This window comes from Melanotaenia boesemani, chromosome 2 (genome assembly GCF_017639745.1).
Source record: "Melanotaenia boesemani isolate fMelBoe1 chromosome 2, fMelBoe1.pri, whole genome shotgun sequence".
NCBI classification, from domain to species: Eukaryota; Metazoa; Chordata; class Actinopteri; order Atheriniformes; family Melanotaeniidae; genus Melanotaenia; species Melanotaenia boesemani.
Genome location: NC_055683.1, coordinates 24,057,418 through 24,079,435, shown reverse-complemented (window position 1 = coordinate 24,079,435; position 22,018 = coordinate 24,057,418). Strand labels below are relative to the sequence as shown.

At 38.6% G+C, this 22,018-nt stretch overlaps 1 protein-coding gene across 3 annotated transcripts in view; it reads left to right on the top strand.

Moving 5' to 3' along the window:
• Nucleotides 1–9,331: 9,331 nt before the first annotated feature.
• tex2 (testis expressed 2) overlaps nt 9,332–22,018 on the top strand; it is a 30,377-nt gene continuing 17,690 nt past the window's right edge. The window contains exons 1-2 of one of the 3 annotated variants that reach the window (XM_041998152.1): nt 9,332–9,694; nt 10,477–10,561. The gene's annotated coding sequence lies outside the window, so the exon portion shown is untranslated. Of the gene's footprint in view, nt 9,708–10,476; nt 10,562–22,018 lie in introns of all 3 variants that reach the window. The other 2 variants (XM_041998143.1, XM_041998160.1) reach the window with 2 other exon arrangements.

Sequence of the window (22,018 nt, the reverse complement as noted above, 5' to 3'; positions counted from 1 at the left end):
ACTGACATTAGATTTATGTATTTATGCAGTGCTGTGGCACAGCTCAAAGGCTTGAGGGAGCTGAAGGGGAGCACGGCCACGTGGTCTGCAGACGGAGGCCGATGGAGTACTGAGGGGGTTGGAGGCCAGCTTAGAGGTGTCAGAAGATATTGAAGGGCAGGAGGGAGCAGAGGGTAAGAGGTGGGAGACATCTGGAAAGCGATGATGCTGATTCATATGCAACAGTTTGAAAATGGTCAGTACAAGTTGCAAGTGATCATTTTTATATTAGAGCACATAAACAACACATGTTGGAAAATGTTTCTTTAGTTATCATTTTTGTTGCTTTTCATTTTAAGCAAAAATGTACACTGTCCAAATCTCAGCACTAACAGTTAGAAAAAGCTTCAGTTTCTCTGTCTTCCTAAGTCAACTTTTGCTTGCAACCTTAGCCCGTGAGGTTAGAGGTCATCATGTGGTGCCTGGTCTTCAGTGAACGTGTTGATCCTTGAATACAACACTCCCCAGCTGGCTGGTTGGCAGCATCCCATCTAAGTGCCTCCCATCCTGGCTTCTAGCTCAATTTGTCCCCTTTATGTCGGAGCCAACATGAGACTCCTGCTGCTGCTGCTGCTGCTGCTGCTGCTGCTTTTGGGAACATACTGGCAGCTGCTTCACACACCCTCTCCTTCTCATCTTTTAAGGAAACTTCATACTGATTCAGAGCGGAAGGTCCCACATCCCACCTATGGTGTAAATGACCACTTGATGAAGCAGATGGGGTCCATTGCTTTCTCATTGACTTGATGTTGCTTTCATCTTTTGTCTTGTTAGAACTCTGTAAAGACGTCACCTGTCAGTGTAAAGCTGAACCAAGTTAATTTGCCATTGTGTACCATTGTTTCATGTCTGCCAGTCAGTTCAACAAAGGGGTCTTCTTTTAAGTAACAACTGCAGAATTACTCCCTCTACAGACTTTTGGGGAGGTACCCTTTGGTCCTTAGGATCATTTTGTTGGTTTTGGCTGTCTTTTGCTCTTTCTCCATGGACCTTGTTTCTTCCTGGACATAGGCCTCTCAATGCTAAATTATTGATGTTCATAGACCTTCTTGTGCAAGATTTGCCCATCATAGCCTTGATCCTTCTGAGGACAGAAGGTCTAGCTTCCCATTTCCTGCCCATTTTTCCCAGAGTCTCTCTCACATAAATGTCTCACAAGACCCTGAGGTGCTTTGGTGGCTAGAATTTAACAACTTCAAACTCTGATCCAGACAGATCTTTTATAAAACCCACATTTTGTGAATTTTGAGAGTAAATGCTACTCAGAGTTTTGTCAAAACCTCTTTCCACATCTTTTGCCAGTGGTACAGATCGACTGGAAACGGTCAACCTCAACTTTAGAGGTTTGAAACATTAACAGAGATAAAAGTGTTTGAAATCAATCGAATATTTAAATTTTTTTTTTTAATTTAACCTTTATTTAACCAGAAAAGTCCCATTGAGATTAAAAACCTCTTTTGTGAGGGAGTCCTGGCCAAGAGGCAGCAAAAAGTATCAGTTACAACCAAAGTAACAATTATAACAACTAACAGTTAAAATGAACAATAAAAATTACTATTGACTGAAAATATTCACTAAAAATGTTGTAATCTTCAACCACAAAACAGCTATAATACAATAAAGGCAGCAAACGGTAAGGTGATAGTCTCTGTTTCTCCAGTGACAGACTGAGATTAGATGCACTTGGACCAGACAGACATAGATGTAGGCGCTTTCTTAGGTTTATGGGCACTGAGGAGAGACTCAAAGGCTTTGCTATGTTTGTATCAGCTACACAGATAAGAATGTCGGAGTGACATAACAGCCAGCTGACTAGTAGTAAGCATGACAAAATCTTGTTGCATTTTCCCTGCTACATATATTCAATGCGTAATAAAGTCCAGGCATTATGTTAATCCATCCTTCTACGTTCCTGCAATCTGAACATCTTAATGTAATTATAAGTGTTAGACAACATACAGAGTCAGATGGACAAGTTTCCAGCATGTAACAGACGTCTTAAGAAAACTGTAGAAGTAACAAAAGTCTCTCTATAAATGTAACTGGAAAGCACACAACACACACAAGCACCTCAACAGTGGTATGTGTTTGGACTTTTCCAAATTGCACTCTGTTGAGGTGTTTAAAACAATTTCACTCTTTCCAAACATTTTCTGTTTAATTTCTGTTTAGACATTTACTTTTTAATGGTAATTAGTTTAGTTACAACACTCTTGGGACTGTGATGTTTTTGATGCTTTATCCCACTTTACAAACCTTTTCAAAACCGTTTTTTAAAATCAACCTGAGCAGTCAGCAACAACTAATATTTTTAAATTTAGATTTCCATTTTTAGAATAGTTTTGACTTCTGTCAGACTGTCAAGGTATTTTTCATTTAAATTATTTTTAAAAGATTGCTTCAAGATTATTTTAATGGATTAAAAGTAAATTCAATGTCATTTTTTTGAGTTTGTAGGGTGCTTATGTCTGTCACTGTAATACAAACCTTACTGAAGCCGTTAACGACGACATTATATTATGTTTGCTCAAACTCACAGATTGTATTATCATCAAAAAATGAACACTGAATCATTTCAACTCCCAGAACAGCCTTTTCCTCTTTTCTTGCCTTGCAAACAGCTAAGCTTTCTAGAGTAGAGAGAGAAGGAGAGAAAAGGAAAGAAATAAAGGGGGATGTCTGGGTAACTTCAATAGCCTCTCTGTGTCCATCTAATATGGAGCGCTAGCATGCTGGGAGTTGGCCCTCTCCTTTCAAACCCCAAACTCATAAAGACCTCCTCTATGGCCCCCAACCTGAAACCCACCCACTGAACCCCTCACTGGTATAGGCCTCTTCCATGGGAACTTGCAATCTGCAACGTAATCCTACTTTGGCCCCTGGAGAAGCCTTTCCAAACAAACCACGTGAGTCCTAATACCCAGGGCTTCAAAAGTGGCTCCTGGCTAGGCCTGAGCTCCACCACCAACAACAACTTGGCCCTCCTTCTTCTTTTTTTCCTCATTCTCTTGCTTTCACTCTTTCCACAGATATATGACAAAAGAAAGGGATCTACTTCTAATTGCGTCGCAGGCTGAAAAGCTGAGCGGGTTGGTGGGCGGCTACAGAGGGAAATGAGACGGAGGCTCTGGAGGCAGCGGGGGACCGTCAGTCTGGCTTTGCCTGCCCTGAGTGTGCAGTAGCTGGGATAAAGGAGCTGGCAGGACTGCATCAAATGCAGATCTGATCTGAGTGGATCAGATTGGAGGTGAGTGACTCCCAGGGCCTGGCTTTACAACTCCGGCCAAATGGAGAACTATGAGAACGTTGAGGAGCAACAGCAGCTCTGCTGGAGGCCTTCTTCACACATGGGAAAGGACGTCTGGTCTTCACAACCGGGATTCAGAAACCAAAGACTGTAGAGAACAGTGTGTCCAAGCCAAGAGGGGGATATCTGACAGAGAGAGAGAGAGAGAGAGAGAGAAAGGGCAGAAACTTGTGTTTTGGTAGCCAACCAAACATTCTGCCGCATGTGAAGACTGAACTGTTGATCAATGAGGGGGGTAGATGATGAAGCATGTGAATACACAGCTGGGGTGGTCCATGACCTTTGGGTCTGTTGCCATGACATGTAGAGTTGCTAATAACACTCACGCCAACTCTCAGACAAACACCTTGACCTCAACAGAAAGCATCACAACAAAATCTAAGCCTCTGTCTCTCACCCCGCCATCACCCAGCAGCTCCTTTGAAGCTTTGCAGAAGAGTTTTGCTCAGCTGTCTGTTAAGTGTAGAGCAAGGAAGAAAAAATAAATAACTTGCTTTGGAGATCTTTAAAATTAATAAAACATGGAGTATTCCATGCATATCAGTAATAGCAGAGATCAAATTGAAGGAAAAACACCTGGTTTTCTTTCAGGACCTTGCAAATAAAGTTTAAGTTCAAAGGTTGAATATGAAAGGGACCTCTACTCTACATATGTAGTGACATGAGATCCAAAGGATTTTAGCCTTACTAGCTCCAGAAAGTTCCCTCAGTCTCCCCTCCCTGACCTCCTTTCATCCCTCCATCCCTCAGCCTTTCTTCTTTTTAATACAAATCAGCCACTCAATGCCATGCACATGTTTTAGTCCTATTTGAACTCTGGCACAGAACTTCAAACAGCGGTGTGGAGAGTTTTTTCCTCTCTTGCTCGCTATCTGTCTCTTTTTGAAAGAACACAGCCACACTCCCAAGCACACCTGATCAGAAGGTCGAAAGATGGGGATTATGATATGCAAATGAGGCTTTGTTATCTGTTCTGACATTCGTTATAAAGCCGAACAGGAGGAGAGGTAACATGAAAAGCTGGCAACTCACCCCCCTCTACCCTTTTTAGGATAACCTCCCCTCTCAAACACATTGGTCTACCTAAGCCCCCATTTTTTTTCATTTAGATCAAAAGGTTACACACAACAAAGGAAGGTCTTGTGCAGAGAAGAGAAAGCACTTTGCCCACACTAATACATACTTTTACACAGTCAAGACTATTGATTAGTCAACTAGCCCGAAGGTGCTTTGTGTTGATGCAAAAGGTGATATCTGGATTTCACTGTGCTCTGATGAGGTTGCCATCTCTTGTGCTGTTTAGGCAGGCGCAATTACCAATCACTGTAGAAAGGCTTTCATGTCTCTTCCCTGCTGCGATGGGGTAAGGATGAGGACGCATAAATTCACACATACACACACACACATAAACTGAGAGTTTCAGTTCTCCTCTTTTCAAACATGGTCGCTCCCCCTTTTCAATCTGCATATGGTTCAGTTCAAAGGAGTCCAAGCAAGGTGGCCGTCTGTGTTACTTTTCCAGCTATTAGCCTGACCCACCATCTGCAGTGATCTGGTGAGGAGAGGGCTTTATGAACTTCATAAAGGGATGGTTATTAGAGTGTCAGAGTAGAGATTTGCCGTGTGGCCTTTGAGTTTAACAGCAGGGGTCCAAAGTGCTTTGATGTGTAACATACTGTTAAATAACTTTTGAGAGGTAGAGGAGCTACTAGAACCCTGCAAAAGGCCAAGTCTCTGTTATATAAGTGATAATTGACTCTTTTCTACAAAACATCACTGAGATATCAATGATGGCTAATTGTGTAGCTATTTTGTTAATAAAAAGATTAAGCTTTGACATTCCATATGGTGCACAAATGGCGTAAGGCTCAGTGTAATTGGATCTTTAGTGTTTAATTTTTTTTAATTAATGACACCTTCCTATTAAAGATGAAGACAGGAAAGTTGCCTTAGATTCCAGCCTTTTCATCTATTTAGAACTCAGAACACTCAAGGCTGTGATTTTGTAGTTAAATAATGAGAATAGCCAAGGTCTTTTTTGTAATAAACCTGACATAAATTACTTCATTATTTTATTGTTCAGAGAAATCAGGATATATTGGTGTACATCATGTTTGAATCAATGTTTGAAACTGTGCATAGAAGTCTCAATAGAAGTCTAAACTTGATAAAACCAAAGCTGAATCCTTATTGATCACTTGGTTTTTGTTATCTTCATTTTGTTGTCTCTTTACTAAATAACTGTATTATAAAACATAATCCAAAATTCTCAGTTTCTTTACTTTTATATGCTACATGATCAGATTACCCATTAGTAATCATTAAAGTTATAGTGGATGTAAGAGGTGCTTGTTGCTCAGTGTTTTTTAATCATTAATTACCAGGGCAACCACCCATTATGGCCTGGGGTGAGATGCATTTACCTTTGGAGCAGTTCAAGTTAATGTCTTTCGGTAAACATTGCATCTCATATATGCATGGGTGGTGTGCAGCTGCTGTTTTTAAGCTATTTAACAAATGTGTATGTGAAATTGAATTAGTCATGGATGAATAGCTCTTTTATACATGCTTGGAATTGTAGACATGCATACTCAAATCAAATCAAACTTTATTGATAAAGTGCTTTTCATGCCGAAGGCAACACAAAGTGCTTCATATGATAAAAAAGGCAATTCATGCATATTAAAATAAAACAAGCTTTCACACACCAAAAAATATAACATAGCAATTAAAAAATACAAAAAACCCCACTCATTATAGTCTTTTTCACACAGTCACATGCACACACACACACACACACACACACACACAAAGCTGTTGCCCCCTCCCCCATTCTGCACAAACATGACTCTCTAATTTCTGTCTCAAAAGTGAATGTAGGTATAAAATGCTTAAAATAATAAACACAAGTATTCATTAAATTTATAATTATACTCCCCTTCCTCAATTTAGAAAAATTCAAATTAAAAAAACATTTTTTTTTCTTTCTTTCTTTTTTGTCCATAACAATTATGAAAACATAAAAGCACAACTTAATCACTTAGTCCTATAAATAAAACCAAGATAAAACCAGTATCATCACAACACCAAAACTGGGTGTATGGAGTGGATGAACCACAAGAAATATTTTCCCAATGAACAAATTTTCACTATTATGTTTTTTAACTTAAGCATCTAAAGTACTATATGGTTCTAAACATGACTTGTCTTGATGTCCTACTGCTCTGTTCTTCTGAGTTTGTACTGAAACCCACCAGAACCCACTGTAAAAAATAACAAATCAAGTTTCTGTGGAAACAGAAAGGCAGAAGTGAGCACATGGATCAGGGGTTGGGCTTCGCACACAGGGTGACTCTCAGAAAGAAAAATATCACCTTGTGCCCTGAAGTACATTTTGTGTTCTTAAGCAATTGTATATTTTTACAACATTTTATAAAAAACAGGATTAATATTACTATTGAATTTTATATTAGATGAGCAAGACAGTTAAAGCTATCATAGCTTAAATTGCTACAATAACAATAATTTATTTGTACTTATTTAAATAAAATGTATTTGTATTGCGCTATTTCCCAAAAAAGTCATCTCAAGCCATCACTCCATCCATCCATCCATCCGTCCGTCCGTCCATCCATCCATCCATCCATCCATCCATCCATCCATCCATCCATCTATCCATCCATCCAGCCATCCATCTTATCATCCATCAATCCATCCATCCATCCGTCCATCCATCCCTCCATCCATCCATCCATCCGTCCGTCCATCCATCCATCTTATCATCCATCCATCCATCTTATCATCCATCCATCCATCCATCCATCCATCCATCCATCCATCACAGGGCTATATTATCCAGGTTAGTTCAATGTATAATAACTGTGCTCATATAAGCCAATTTATCATTGGTATTTCTTAGCAAAGGAAATCAACAGATTGTATGAATCCGTTCTTTGATTCAGTCCCCCAGCCTGAGCATGCATGGGGTGGCAGGTGAATGGAAATGGAAAAAAAAAAAAAAAAAAAACTCTGGCTGCAAGGCCATCTGCTTTGAATGGTTGGGGGTGACAAGGACAGGATAAAGGGATAAACAAGCATCTTACCTCTAAACCACATGCTGAGGAAGAAAAAGAGAAACACAAACTAATGAAAATCATAATTGAATATATAGATGGAGAAAAAAGAATAAAGAGAAAAATGGGAGGATTAAAGAAAAATATATTATTTTACAACTTTGAATGTTGCATGAAGACATTGTTTTGTAATATTTTCTGCCTGATAAATGGATGGTGAACAAAATCTTAGGAACATATTTTACTATTATCCAAGTCTGTCCAGAAGCTGCAAAGTTGCATTGTGCTTCTGACTGAAGCCGAAATAAGAAAATGTTGGTTTTGGTGCATAAATCTAATGTGTTGTTTATAGATTGTCCCTCTTAGTGTCACAATAAGGTCAGTTTACTTTTGAAAAAACATGAATAATTTCAAACAAGCAATTTTAAGGACAGGTGTTTGCTTCTATAAACAGTATTTTTAATTTTTATTTTAAATGCAAAAAACATGTTAAAACTAAATATATAGATGATTTAATGTTTTTACAACACATACACAGGCATGAAAATCCTCTTTTTAATCATTTTAAAATAATCATCAATAAATTTATCATTTTTATAATAAATTTCAGTATTTCAGTATTGTGTATAAAATAAAAAAGACAACTTGTCATTGATGTAATGCTGCACAAAGGACAAGAACAATGGATGAAATGATGAAACTTAAAAACTAAAAGCCATTCTGTGCAACTTATTATTTAGTATATTACTGAATCTGATGGTGATAACTGAAATCCAAAGATATTGAGTTTTAAATGTAATTTTGGGACAATTAAAAAAATTTAAAGAGCTCTGCAACAGCAAAGAAAAGTAATAAGAAAATTTGTTGGATTGCTAATCTTTCCGTGCTGCTTTTTCATGTCTACATTTTAAACTCAGGGGGAGAATTTTTATTTTACACATTTAACATACCAGTATATTAAATGCATCATAAACTCAAATTAAATGTTATGTAATATAATTCTGGAGGAATCTATTTAATGAGATACCTTGAACCTGAGATAACCACTATAAGATGGATGTAACAGATACAACTAAATGACCATGCTAGAGTATGGTCATAACTACCACGTGCAAAATAAAGAAAAAAATAGGCATTATAGATATTAAAAATAGACACTTAAATATCTTATTAAAACTATGTACACTAACAACTACTTTTGTGAGTTGTGGTACTTAAAGGAAATTAGTTCACATTTTGAATCAAACCTTGGCTTCAGAATGATAAAAACTGCAGCATCCGACCTTGTCTGTAACAATTTTGCAGCCTGTCCACTAGATGGACCCCTCCACCCCTCAGCTGGCAGATCTACTGTCATGTTGATGCTGAGTCAGAATACTACTGCGTCCATCAGCTTTAGATCAAGTCTGCTGTTAAAATATCTTAAAAAGCTTATTAGCAGGTTGTTGTTGGGTTAAGCAGACGTCGCTCTGCTCTCTGTGGAGCCAGTACTCACGTGGATAATTTTCCTTGACGTAATCACGTCAGCCCAGTAGGTGGCAGCCTGTTCAAGCAAAACTAATCAGATTAAACGAACCCAAACTTAGAGCTCCTCTCTGGCTGTAATGGTGTGTATCTGATCTAAGGGACGGGGTAGGCTGAGCTCTTTTTTGTTTTTATTTGAGAGTTCTTTTACAAAAGAAGGGCAGAATGGAAAAAAAATGGGTCCAGGATAGGTTGAATCTGTTTTTACTTTTAGGGTTTTGTTCTCTTGTCAGTTTCTCAGCTATAGCTTTAGGAAGTGCAGCGCAGTAAATGTTGTTTGTGGAGGGAAATCCGCGCCTGATTGGCACGCTGCAAAGCCGTGACGCAAGTCCCACTCTCCTGCTGCAACACAATAAAATATGAATCAGCAGTGAGCCCACGGCTGGATCGGATGCTTGGTTTAGGGGGGGTGTTGCTATCACTCATAGATTGTTAGAAAGGGGGTGTGGCGCCAAGTCAACCCCCACCCTCTTCCTCATTCCCCCAAAACAATACACGCCCGGTGCTCGTGCATTTGTGGCAGGAGGTTGTGATGAGGGGTCAGGTTTGATCTGCGTAGCGCTGTCTGTGTGTTCCGACTCCGGCGGGGGAGCTCAGGCAGGCCAGCCCTCGGCAGCCTGCCGTGCACCCTCCGTCCCTTGTTCCTGCTGATAAAAAGCGGTCCACGCGGGGAATCTCATCACGTTTTACGCAGATTTAGGTACAGGATGAAGACACCCAGTGGCCTGCGGACGAAGATGCGATAACAACGGTAGGATTTAAAGGTGCGTTTGGTTACCTTGTCATCGCTTTCAGAAGCCGCGGATTCATTACAGTCACGTAAAGAGCTAAAGCCAAGAAAAGAGGTGGACAAAGGGAGGGATGGAGCGAGGAGAGCTGCACCTTCAACATTTATTTGCATTAGATTAATAGAAAGGGAAAAATCAGCTTCCTTTCTCAGCAAGCACACAAAAGACAGCTGTCAGGATATTATATTATTGTCCACAATTCTGTTGCTGGTTCACATTCATAAGCCCCGCAGTGTATGGATCATGTTGCAGCTGTGTTGACTGTCCAAGTGGAATGGGCTTATCCCTGGAAGTGGCAGGTGACTGCTGCTTCCTGGGAGCTGCTCATTATCCAGGTAGCCTGCTGTGAAATGCATGGGTCTGCATGGGCTGCTTCCCTCCTCTGTGTTCCCCGTTAGCAGCAGGCCACAGCATCACATGCTTTTACTCTAGGCCTGTCTGACCACTTATCACATCATCTGGAGAGAGACTCTGCTCAGCGTCCTCATGTGAACTGCTTCCTTAAGGAGATGTGTGACTTTTCAGAAGTGTGATTATGGAAATGGCAAACTGTGAGATACAGAAGTCATTGTTACGGATATAAACATCTTTCAGTCCCCCGGAAGGCAAATGAGGATTGAAAATAATTACAGTGATCTCAGACAGATGGATAACTGTGTCAGTGATAGATTTTAATTATGTAATTTTCTGTCCTTGTGTACCAAATTGAGCTGATTGTACCAAATTTCTTTTTCTGTTCTCTTAGGCCTTTTTGCATTGAGATCCATGGCTGTGGTGTGTTAGTGCAGACTGTGTTACAAGAGGAGATTGAATGCCTCTAAAATCTCAAGGTATGACATTCCTCTCCTTCCTCTTTCCCCTCCTTTGACCTTGTGTGTATGTGTGTTTGTGTACATGTGGGAGGTAGTTGGAATTGATCCAGGGCCTTGAATGGCTGCTGACTTTTCCTCTTCTTAATTGTGTCTCCTTGATCTGAACTTCTCTAACTTCATCTAAAACCTCACCCATATTAAGAGCTCTTAGCTATGTATGAATGCAAAGTGTATTTATATGAACTCATGCTGCAGTTAGTTTTGTGTGCTTTACTGTAAGCTGTGTGTCTGGATGAAGAGGATTTGTCAGCAAGTCAACAGGGAATACTACTGTATGTCCTAAGTTTAATTAGGCAAATTGCAGTGATGGTAGAAGCAAACAGTGGCAGCTGAACCACCTGAATAAGCTTTTGTTATTGGGCATTATGGTACATTCTGGTCTCCACAATCATGGAGATTCTCAGAACAGTGTACAATGCTAACATGAACTAGTAGCTGGTTAGTCTGTGCATGTGAAGCTAAAGAAATGGATGTGGTTATTTGTGTCTACAGTATGTTACCATGTGTCCACACGTGCTATGAACTTTTAGGTTTAACTGCAGTTCATATGTTGTTAGAGCTGAAATAAATTCAGCTGTCTCTTAGTCATCAGTCGACCTTCATGTTTTTTTTCCTTGTTTTTTAAACGTACATTGTGTATTAAAGCTGATTTCTATGCACTTTTTGCATTTCTGTCCTGGATCAACAGCTGGTGTGACCTATTTTGTGATAGATTAAACTTTAACTGCATGTTATCTTTTCAGCTGGGATGGAAAACTATAATAAAAACTTTTGCATGTAAATCCAAAGAGCCACTTGGAGGATAGAGGGCTGGGTGTTGGGTTACATACTTAAACATTATTGTTCCTTCTGTCAAGTTTTGAGAAGTAAACTGGGGCTTACTTGTTGTTAGCCCTCAGCTTCTCTTCATAAATATTATGTACAGCAGTTTAAATTGGCTCTTTTATCTACATCTTATGCTTTTTTTTAATCAGACGAAGCAGGGCAGATTGTAGGAAGGGCTGTCTTGACCTAAAGTAATTTTACTTGGGCTCTATTTCCATTGCATTTGGGCATTTAATATTGATATGCCCAATAATATTTGCAGTCAGATGTGTATTGAGCAGGAATACTATGACAAGCAAGAACCAAACATCAGCAGTGTGATAAAATGGGGCAATTAAATGCAGCATAGCAAAAGTGCTTGTATTTGCAGCTGTCGGGATTGTTGAAAGCATCCCTGCATAGACAGAACTTTAGGTTTGTACTTTGCTTCTTCCAGTTTCCATTGTAGCATGTCTGTCACTGCACCTGTTATTTTTGCATGAGGACATTTTATGTGATGTTTACACAAGGAGAAATCATGCCCAATATAATCAGACCTGAACATTCATTTTAGGTATCATAGGAAATGAAATAGAAGGACTGCAAGCAGTACATGTATGCCTGGGTTTAATATTTAGTTAATCTTCAGCTCTTTAAAAAGGGGATTTGAATTTTATGACAGTCCTAATTTATTTGGGCCCGGTGAGTTCCTAGGAACATAGTAAGAACAAGTTAAATGCTAAAATGACCTTAACTCAGTTTCCAGCAAGTCTGTTTTTCTTGTTGTTGCATATTTCTTATAAAAAAATTATTAAAACAGTGCACATACTAAAGTGTTTACCAAGTTTACCAACTTAAGAACGATGTCTTCTCCAATGTGGAAATTCTCAGTAGATGTTGTTAGGGGTCATTTTTTAGGGGTTTTAAACAAATAGCCTACATGGTTGTTTCAGTTATAAGACTTATTGAACAGGTAAATGACTTGGATGACTGTGAATCTACTACTGCAAGTGTGTATGTTCAGTTCTAGCAAAGATAACCATGACCTCAGTGTGTCCTAGTCCGTCAAAGATAGCTTAGGAAAACTTTGCTAAGTATCATTTGGCATTTTGTAGGAGCACTTTGGGGGAAATGCAAACATAAACTGCTGTCTGTGTACACAGTGACAACTGTGTCACTTTACTTCAGTCTTCCTAAGGCAGCTGCTTATGTCCTCTCTTAGATGTGAAGCACTTTGTGGTTTTTATCTGTGAAAGGTGCTGTATCAATAAAATTTCCTTCCTCTCTTAGATGTACGCTGTTATCTCCCTGCAACAACTCATCTCTCACCTGATTTTAAAATCTGATTTCCTTTAGCAATACTTCAAATGGTCATGTATTTTCATGTGCCTTTGGTCAGGGGATGCTTTCATAGTTTTAGTCAGACTATTCTGGGAAATCATTATACCATAATAAACAATGACGTGTGTATGTTTTAAATTTGTGGTTGCAGAGCAGCCTCATTGCTGCTTTTGCACCTGTTGCTGAGTGGAAACAAACTTCAGAGGCCAGCTCCCAAAATATCAGACATCCCCTTCCCTCTGTATCTGTTGTCTAAGCTCTGCTGAAAAACACTGAAGGCAGTGCGACTCCTTCCTTTGAATTTGTGCACAAGATAACTGATGCACACAGCCACTTTGGTGTGGAAGAATACACACATGTATGTACTGCACACGCAACTTACAACTTACTTCTGATGGATAAGCCAGCATGGTAGCCATCACTGTTTGTCACAGTGATGAGCAGCCACAAGTGTTGCAGCTACGAAGCTCCAAAGCTCCCACCATGGCTGTTTGTACTTATATAGTATACACTCACTATGTTGCTGTTCACCAGAGACATACTTCCCTCTTATTGCAGCTATCATGCAAACAGGAAGTTACGTGGTTAGAGAGAAAGGAGGAAGTATGTGTTGACTAGATGACACACACATATTTGATCTACATACAGAATATACACTCATATGCAAGTTGTGTATATGTGTACATACAAGGTAACCAGAGTGATCCTTTAGAGCATAGATCCACACCTTCAACCTCACTTACCAATTCTTTATAAAATGCTTGTTAGCATATCTACAGTTAATCTAGTTCTGGATATTGTGTATATTTTTCTCATATTTTCAAGGCAACAATGTTCTTTCTTTTGTTTCGTGATGCACTAAATGACTGCAGGCAGGTTGAAGTTGCACAGAACCATGTTATTGTAATTATTCATGCATAAAGTGGTTTGGGTAGTTCTTGTTAAAGTAATCAAAGACTTTTCTGCAAAATAAACATCAGTTTGATGACAGCAAGTGTTGCCCCATAGGCCTTATGCCTTCACAGTAGTATAACGCATTCATGCTTTTCCCCATACCATTATGAATAATGACATTTGAACTCTAAATATTTTAATGATGATGAAACATTTTCATGTGATCTTTGAGTTTCAACATTAATTGTCTTTATTCTATTTTAAATACGCTGCATGGCGCTAAAAGAGTCGCCACCAAAAATAAACACACTTTAATATTTCGTTGGACCGCCTTTAACTTTGATTATGGCACACATTTGCTGTAGCATTGTTTCTACAAGGTTTTGCAATGTCACAAGATTGTTTTCCATCCAGTGTTGCATTAATTTTTCACCAAGATCTTGCGTTGATGATGAAAGAGTCCGACTACTGCGAACAGCCTTCTCCCAAAGATTCTTAATGGGGTACAGGTTTGGACTCTGTGGTGGCCAATCCATGAGAGAAAATGATGTCTCATGCTTGACATTGTCATCTTGAAATATGCCCATGCCATCAAGAAAAAAACATTAATTGAATTTAATATTTTGGCCATTCAGAGTATCAGGTAGTCAGCTGACCTAATTCTTTGAGCACAAAATGTTCCTGAACTTAGACCTAAACAACTGCAGGAAATCCAGATCGTAGACTGCCCCCAAAAGCTTGTAAAGTAGGTACTAGGTATGATGGCTGCATCACATCATCTGCCTCTCTCCTTACTCTGATGTTCCCATCAATCTGGAACAGGGTAAATCTGGACTCATCAGACCGCATGACCTTTTTCCATTGCTTCAGAGTCCAATCTTTATGCCCCCAGTTAATTGAAGTCTTTTTCTCCGGTTAGCCTCACTGATTTGTGGTTTTCTTATGGCTACACAGCTGTTCACTTCCAATTCCTTGAGTTCCCCTCACATTGTTCGTTTGCTCTTACTTTCACTATTAAACATAGCCCTGAGTTCAATTTTTGGTTTTCTTCATTTGGATTTTAAGTGATCACCAATCACCATAATTCAGGATTTTTTTCTGACCACATTTCTTCCTGAAAGATGATAGTTCCCCACTATCCTTCCAGTTTTTTTAATTGCATTGGACAGCTTTTAACTCAATTTTTGTAGTTTCTTCAGTCTCCTTAGATGTTTTCTCTGATTGATGCATGCAAATGACGTGACCCCTCCTAAACAGACTAACATCTTTTCCACAACACTGAGGTGTGTCTTTCCACATGGTTGTTTAAGAAATGAGAAGCTTCTCATTGCATCAGTAGGGGTTAAATAACTTGTTGCCAGCTGAAAGATAATCACCCATGCAGTAATTATCCAACATGAGGCCTGTGCCTGTTTGCTTTGTTAAATCCAGGTGGTGGCATTTTTTGTGTAGGCAGTGTATAAGATGATGGCCCACTTTTTTCTCCCTTTTCCCTTTGGAAATATATTTTAATACAACAGTGTGGTGCTTTTGGCCAAAAAGACAACCATCTTCTCTACTCTTCAGAAACCACCTCAGACATAATTATCTGATAGCTGTATTGTGAATGTCCCAGTGAAGAATGAGAAGAAGAGCTTTTCTTCTGCTGATATGTCATGATGATATTACAGGCTCCACTGGCAGGAAGTTAGATGAGGGAACGTGACTTGTTCAGATCTGAAAAACTGCTGTCAGAAATCCACTCTTTGGCACTTCTTGTAACTAATCAGTATTTATTGTGTGGCAAGAAAGTCCTTTTGTGTTGCTGTAAAAATGGCAGAAACAAATGGATGGATTATTGTAATAATAATAATAATAATAATAATGAATTGGATTTGATATAGCGCTTTTCAAGGCACCCAAAGCGCTTTACGTTGTGTATCCATTATTCATCCATTCTCACTCATACCTGGTGATGGTAAGCTACGTGTGTATCCACAGCTGCCCTGGGGCAGGCTGACGGAGACGTGGCTGCCAGTTTGCGCCTACAGCCTCTCCGACCATCACCGAACATTCATCCACATTCATTCACCAGTGATGCCAACACTGGATTGTTGTAACTCTTTGAGACCTGTGCCTATTTTTTTTACACCTCTGCTAAAAAAATTCATACCCAAAAGAAATATCTCTGAAACCACAAGGTGTACTTGAATACTCCTGGAGTCAAAGTAAAGGGAACACTTGTCAAGAAGTCTAAATATTAGTTAATGTGTTACTGGTTAAGAGTACATGAGGATGGCACACAGCACAAATGAAAAAAAGTTTCAGGCTTGGCTAAAAACTTTTTCTGGATCAAGGGGATCCCTTTGGAGTGATGCAGCTATAGCTCTAAAGCTCTGTAAAATTATCTGCGAATATTGTTTCTGTACAGACAAAATGAAGTAGAACAAAATTACAGCAGTTTTATTGCAGACAGCTTCAGAATGACCATTTTAGAACAGTTTGGCACTATCTCTACCTCAGGTTTAAAGGGTTAAAGATGTTTCCAGTGACCTATAATACTCTAATGATTATTATCAGGTTGTGCCGATATTAGGAATATTATGGAAAATACATTAATTATGGTGTACAAAACATAAATGTAAATACAATTTAAAAAGTTTATTTTCATGCCCTAAAGAAATGCTTCATTTTAACACAGTGGTCCATGAATACTACATTTAATTGCCATATTTAAGATCTCTGGCCCTCATTTTTTATAATTTGTCTTTGCTTTTATTGCTTTCAGTCACACATATAACATTGCACGTAAACCTAAAAATCAGACACTCAATCTTCTGCTCTCTGCATAAAAAGAACACCACTTATTCTTAGTATAGATCACTTACCTGTTAAAAAAGATTAAACTTTCATTTAAAAATATTGTTTGTTGTTTCCCATCTCTCCTTCCATCCTTCCATTCTTTATGTAGTTGGTGGATTATAGCTAATACTTAACCCCATGGCTGTTTGTGGACCACCAACAGCTTTTACACAGATTATAAATTGCTTAATATATTTGGATGCCTTTGCATTTTGATAGTTACACTGTCAAACTGGGTTAGGCGGCACAAGACGCTGATATCTAATGCAAATCTCTTATTTAGCAAAGTAAAGCGTTAAACCCGCTTGTTGCCACTTGAACAAATAATCTGCCTCTAATGATGAAAATCAGCTCATTTTTATCTCAGTACTCGGAGGGATTTGAGATAATAGCTGTAAGTTAATTGATGTAGACAAGCATAATTACATTTTAATTCATCATGGTGTCTCGAGTATTTCAGAAATTGTTCGCAAATACAGTCAAGAATACACATACACACTTTTTTCCGAAAAGGTTTTCACATCTGAGAGTGAAGTTTTGCCATTCCGTTGCAACCCACACATCCTACACACAAATATACTCACACACACACATAGACACACATATACACAGACCCTTCACTGGAGAACTTGTATCAACACACACTCCACACACTCCTAGGAGACCACTGTTACATAGTGGGGAGGAGCTTTAAAAAAAAAGATATAGGGATAAGTGCAAAGCAAGATGAAAGCTTCACTGTTGGCATGGCAACCACCCTATCATCTCCATGATTTTTGACGTTCTGATGGTGGCTTCTGGGTTAGTGAGGAAGAAAAACCAGTTTGATCCTGCCCGGTTGTGAGAGCGCTTTTAATCCTCCTGTCTTTGTTTGTATTGTTTTTTTTTCTCGTGCCTCCTTCCTTTAGGAGAGCTCCCTGATTCAGAGCAGTGATACTCACCATTAAACCCTGCTGGAGCACAGACAGACCCTGGATCAGATCTGTATCAAGCTCATTTTGCTTGTTTATTTATGTTTGAGCCTGTAGTTTTAAGAACATACATGTCACTGTTACGGCGGCGGAGGTGAGGTCCCAAATGCAGACAGTAAGGCAGGAGGCAGAATGATGCTGTTGACCGAGGTTTATTCCGGCACTCAAAACAGGAACCATGACGCAACAGGGGTAAACACAAGGACCTGACAAAGACAACTGAAAACCAAGGGGCATATATACACAGAGGGAGTAATGAGGAACCGGCGAAGTGAATGAGAAATCAGACCAGGTGATCTAACGAGCCAGGAACAGAAAACAGAGCACACGAGGGAAAACTAACTTAACATGACAAAACCAAAAACCCAAACCATGATCGCAAAACAGAAACTAAACATGACAAAAACCAGAACTACAAACCAAAATCATAACTAAAAAACGACATATATGATCATGACGCAAACATAGCCCATGATCATGACATTCTGAGCACGAAGAACTTGAAGTGCTTAAAATGACGAAGTTTCTTTTGTTATGTCTTCGTAGAATCAATATATTTATTGTGACACACACACACACACATACATATATATGTATATATATATTGTGTATATATTGTATATATTGTGTATATATATATATATATGTATATATATATATATATATATATATAACTTCCACCATGTACAGCCTTTTATTCCTTCATTAATGCATCCACCACTGAGTGTTTCACATGGCCAACCTGGTGTCTGAAGACCAATTTCTCAGCATTCCCTCTGAGCTATTTTAAGAACTGCTGCTTGTCTGTCTGGCCAGAGTCTCCTGCACCACTGTCACAAGTAAAGGTGCAGTCCAGCTTTCATGTTGCCTTGTCAAGATGATTTGGTGACAATGAACCCATCATGTTGAGTTCTTGTTTATCAAGTGCCAAGTGTGAGTTTTCTTGCAGAATCGGAGTAAAACTATGTAACATGTTTTACATAAACTGTTTTCACACATACAATCCAGTCTTGACATAATTGAAAGAAGTTGCAGATGGATGCCATGTGTGGATATAAACGTCCCCGGCATGTTTTTTCTAAGCTTCTTTCATACATTTTTCTCGAAGGCTTCTAGTAAAATGTCCTTTAAATCAGCAGATGAGACAATGTGCAAATGTAGCAGAAAATCTTCCTGAGTGAGCAAATGCATGTGCTGGTGAGAGTTCCTGCTTTATACTCTTTTATCTCAAACTGTATGTTGTATTATACTCACTCCTTGGTATTGTGAATACAGTCATGTAGTTCTCAAGGGGCCGAGCCACCATTCTCAGTGTGGATGATTCACTCAGAAATTTACACACTCAACATTTCTAACCTTATTTTGGACTTTGGTTTGGCCCATCGGCTTGGAGCTTTAGTATCTCTTTTTATTTTTTTATTAGTATTATTATTATTTTGTCTTTCCTGATTTACTTTGAATCATCCCATCCTTAAGCACTTATTAATTAGCTTGTGTCAACTGTCTATCCTTGCGTGTATGGAACAAAAAACAAACAAAAACTAGATCTGTCATTTATAAGAGAATGGTTACCTGGTAGTTTGGCTGTTTCCTTGTTTTTCAGAGGAAATAGTGGGAACAGTCAGTAGGAATATTTTTTTTTTTTTACAGTTTTGATTCAGGTTGAATCACTCCATCGTTTCACTTCCAGATTTCTTTCATATAATCCTGCAGAATATAAGGTAACCGTATGTGTGATGGGACCAGGATGCCGGTAAAGAAAGAAATAGAGCGTGAAAAAAGTGTGTGGTGTGTTTATTTCCTTGTTGCTGTTATGTAACTTTCTTGCCTACACTGTGCTCCTCCAGTCATTGTCAGTTGCAATTTCTCTATCACTACCTGCTTCAGGTGATCTATATGCTTATTGCCCCCACTCCGTCAGACTATTCTCCCTTTATCTCACTTTATGATTGCACAACACTCACATAGATGGCTTTGTGTGGTGTAAATTCATGAAACTCGTTTCTAATGTAAATGCTGTGTGTGCACAAGTAAGAAAACTCAAGTTATTGTGTATCTGTCTCAGTTATCAATGACATCAACCCCTCAGTCAGCTTCTCTCTCATATCCAATCTCTCTGTCTCATCCAATTTATCTCTTCCCATCACCGTCCCCTTTATATCTGGCTCCCTTGCTTCCTCTTCGGTTTGCTCTCTGTTTTTACCGAACTCAATTGCCCTTCTCAGGCTGCTTGATTTCTTTTCTTCTGCTTTATTTACTCTTATATTTGATTCTCTAATACAAGGGAAAGTGCGAAAAAACATGTTAACTTTAGGACCTTCAGCAGAAGTCAGTCAGTTTTCAACACCTGCTGATACATCTGTCTTTCAAATGGATTGTAAAATGGTAGCATGGCTGGAGAGGCTAAAAAAAGGCAAATGGTAGAGAGCCTTCCAATGTAGCTTGTGTTTTTTTTCAGCAAAATGCTTGTTACAATTTGTATAAAAACTTGACAAGAAAAAAAACTAAACTAACCTATCTGAGACTCTCACCTTTTGACAGGTAAGTCTGTTCTTTACACTGATCCAGAAAGTTTAAAGCCAGTAATCTCTATAGATAAACCCTAAACAAATATCATTTCTTCAGTGTTAGCCCCATACAAAACTAAACAAAAGAAAAATCTATTAATTTTTTTAAGTCAATACAACCAATATCCTCCATTCGAAATTCTTGATCCCTAATAAAGAGCTTAAACCCGAGTAATATAGCAAGTGTGCTGTGTGCTAAGTCTGTATGGTGAGTCACAAAATATATTAAAATATTATTAATAAAGAAAAACTGTTTTAACTAGGGATGCACGATATATCAGCATTAATATCGGTATCTGCCGATGTTAGTCATTTTTTAACATATCGGTATCGGTCCGATAAGCAAAACTGGGCCGATATTAACAGCCGATATTTATTTTCCTATAATTGCTGATTGTGTACGTGTGTCGGAAGGTTTGGCCATGCAGCCATGTTTGGACATGTGACAGCGATGCAGCACTACATTGTGGGATGTAACTGAAGCAAGAAGCAATTTCAGCTGTGTGGTAATTTTTACAGTGTCGAAAAGAAGGTACTCAAAAAGCAGTATGCAATATCTGCAAAGTTGAAGTAATGTGAGGAGGATGCCGTGTGAACTCGTTCAGCTCCACAAATTTGATATGTCATTTGAAAAACTGCCATCCAGAACTTCACAAACAATGGTGGGAAGCTAACACCCCAAATGTTTTTCCTTATTTTCACTTTGTACAGAATTTGATAATGTTAAACCTTTTACAACAAAATATATATATCGACATCGGTAAATATCGGTTATCGGCCATAACAACAATATTAATATCGGATATCGGTATCGGCCAAAATTTTCATATCGGTGCATCCCTAGTTTTAACCAATAAACAACTAAAAGCCTTAATACTAATTCATGTCTTTTGTATTAGCTGTACTCAAATAGAAAGAATAATCCGAATAAACCTGGCAACATACCAGGAAATGCTATTTACTCACTAACTTTGTTACATGGAAACAATACTAAAGTTCACTTTCATACAATGGACCAAACACAACCAGCACAGATCCAACAGAGAAAACTGTACAAAATAAATAATTACACTTTTATTCGCTCTGTCATTAGAAACTAGAGTTCAGGTTCGTAATTAATTTTCAGAACCTGGATATTTCAACACCCGTTAAAGCTATTGAGTCAAAGTATTGATCTCAATGGAGGGATCGATGCTGTGGGCCAGTTTTTCCACTCAGGTTCACAGTAATTTTACAAATATATGAGCATCAAAGTTTTAGTTATATTCAGTAATATTTTAGTAGGAATATATTGTTTAGATTTCTTGCAGAGCATTAGTAAAGACTGATTACATCTCTTATTGGTGTCCAGTAGCTCATTCAGCTAAGAGAACAGAGACAGTATGCTGAAAGCAGCACAAACTGTTGACCATAAATTTCCATCTTTCTCTCTGTACGTATCTCCTCTCCACCACTTCTGAGCCAGATTATAAAGATGTGTAAATTTTAATAGGTTTGTTTTCAAGATGAGATGTTGGGATATTCAACTTTAACTGCTCAAAGTCTTTTTCTTAATTTTAATCCAGTGTCTAATTGTCTCTTCTGTTTACCTTGCTGCTCCACTGTCTGCTCAACGTCGTATTTCACTCTTTTACCTTGTTGGTTTTAACCTTCCTCCTTTTCTCTCCCGTCTCCTGGGGTGCTGGCTTTAGCTGATTAGAGTGGCCCTGCTTGCTTTGATTAATTGGATGAGTCTTGTCTCAGTGCCAGTCTCCTCTCCTCTTTTCTCCTGTCCTCTCCTTTTCCACAGGGAGCTAAAATAAACACAGAGCTTTTCATGACAGTGGGGGTGGGTGTGTGGTAAAAATATTGTGCATGTCACACTGAAGAGCACAGGTTTTTTAGCCATAGATGCAATATATAATTAAAGTAATATTAATATAAAAGTCTAAACTATTCAGAATTGCCCAAACAGCTTTAAAAAAAAAAAGCTTTAAACAAAGACATTGTAGAGCAAA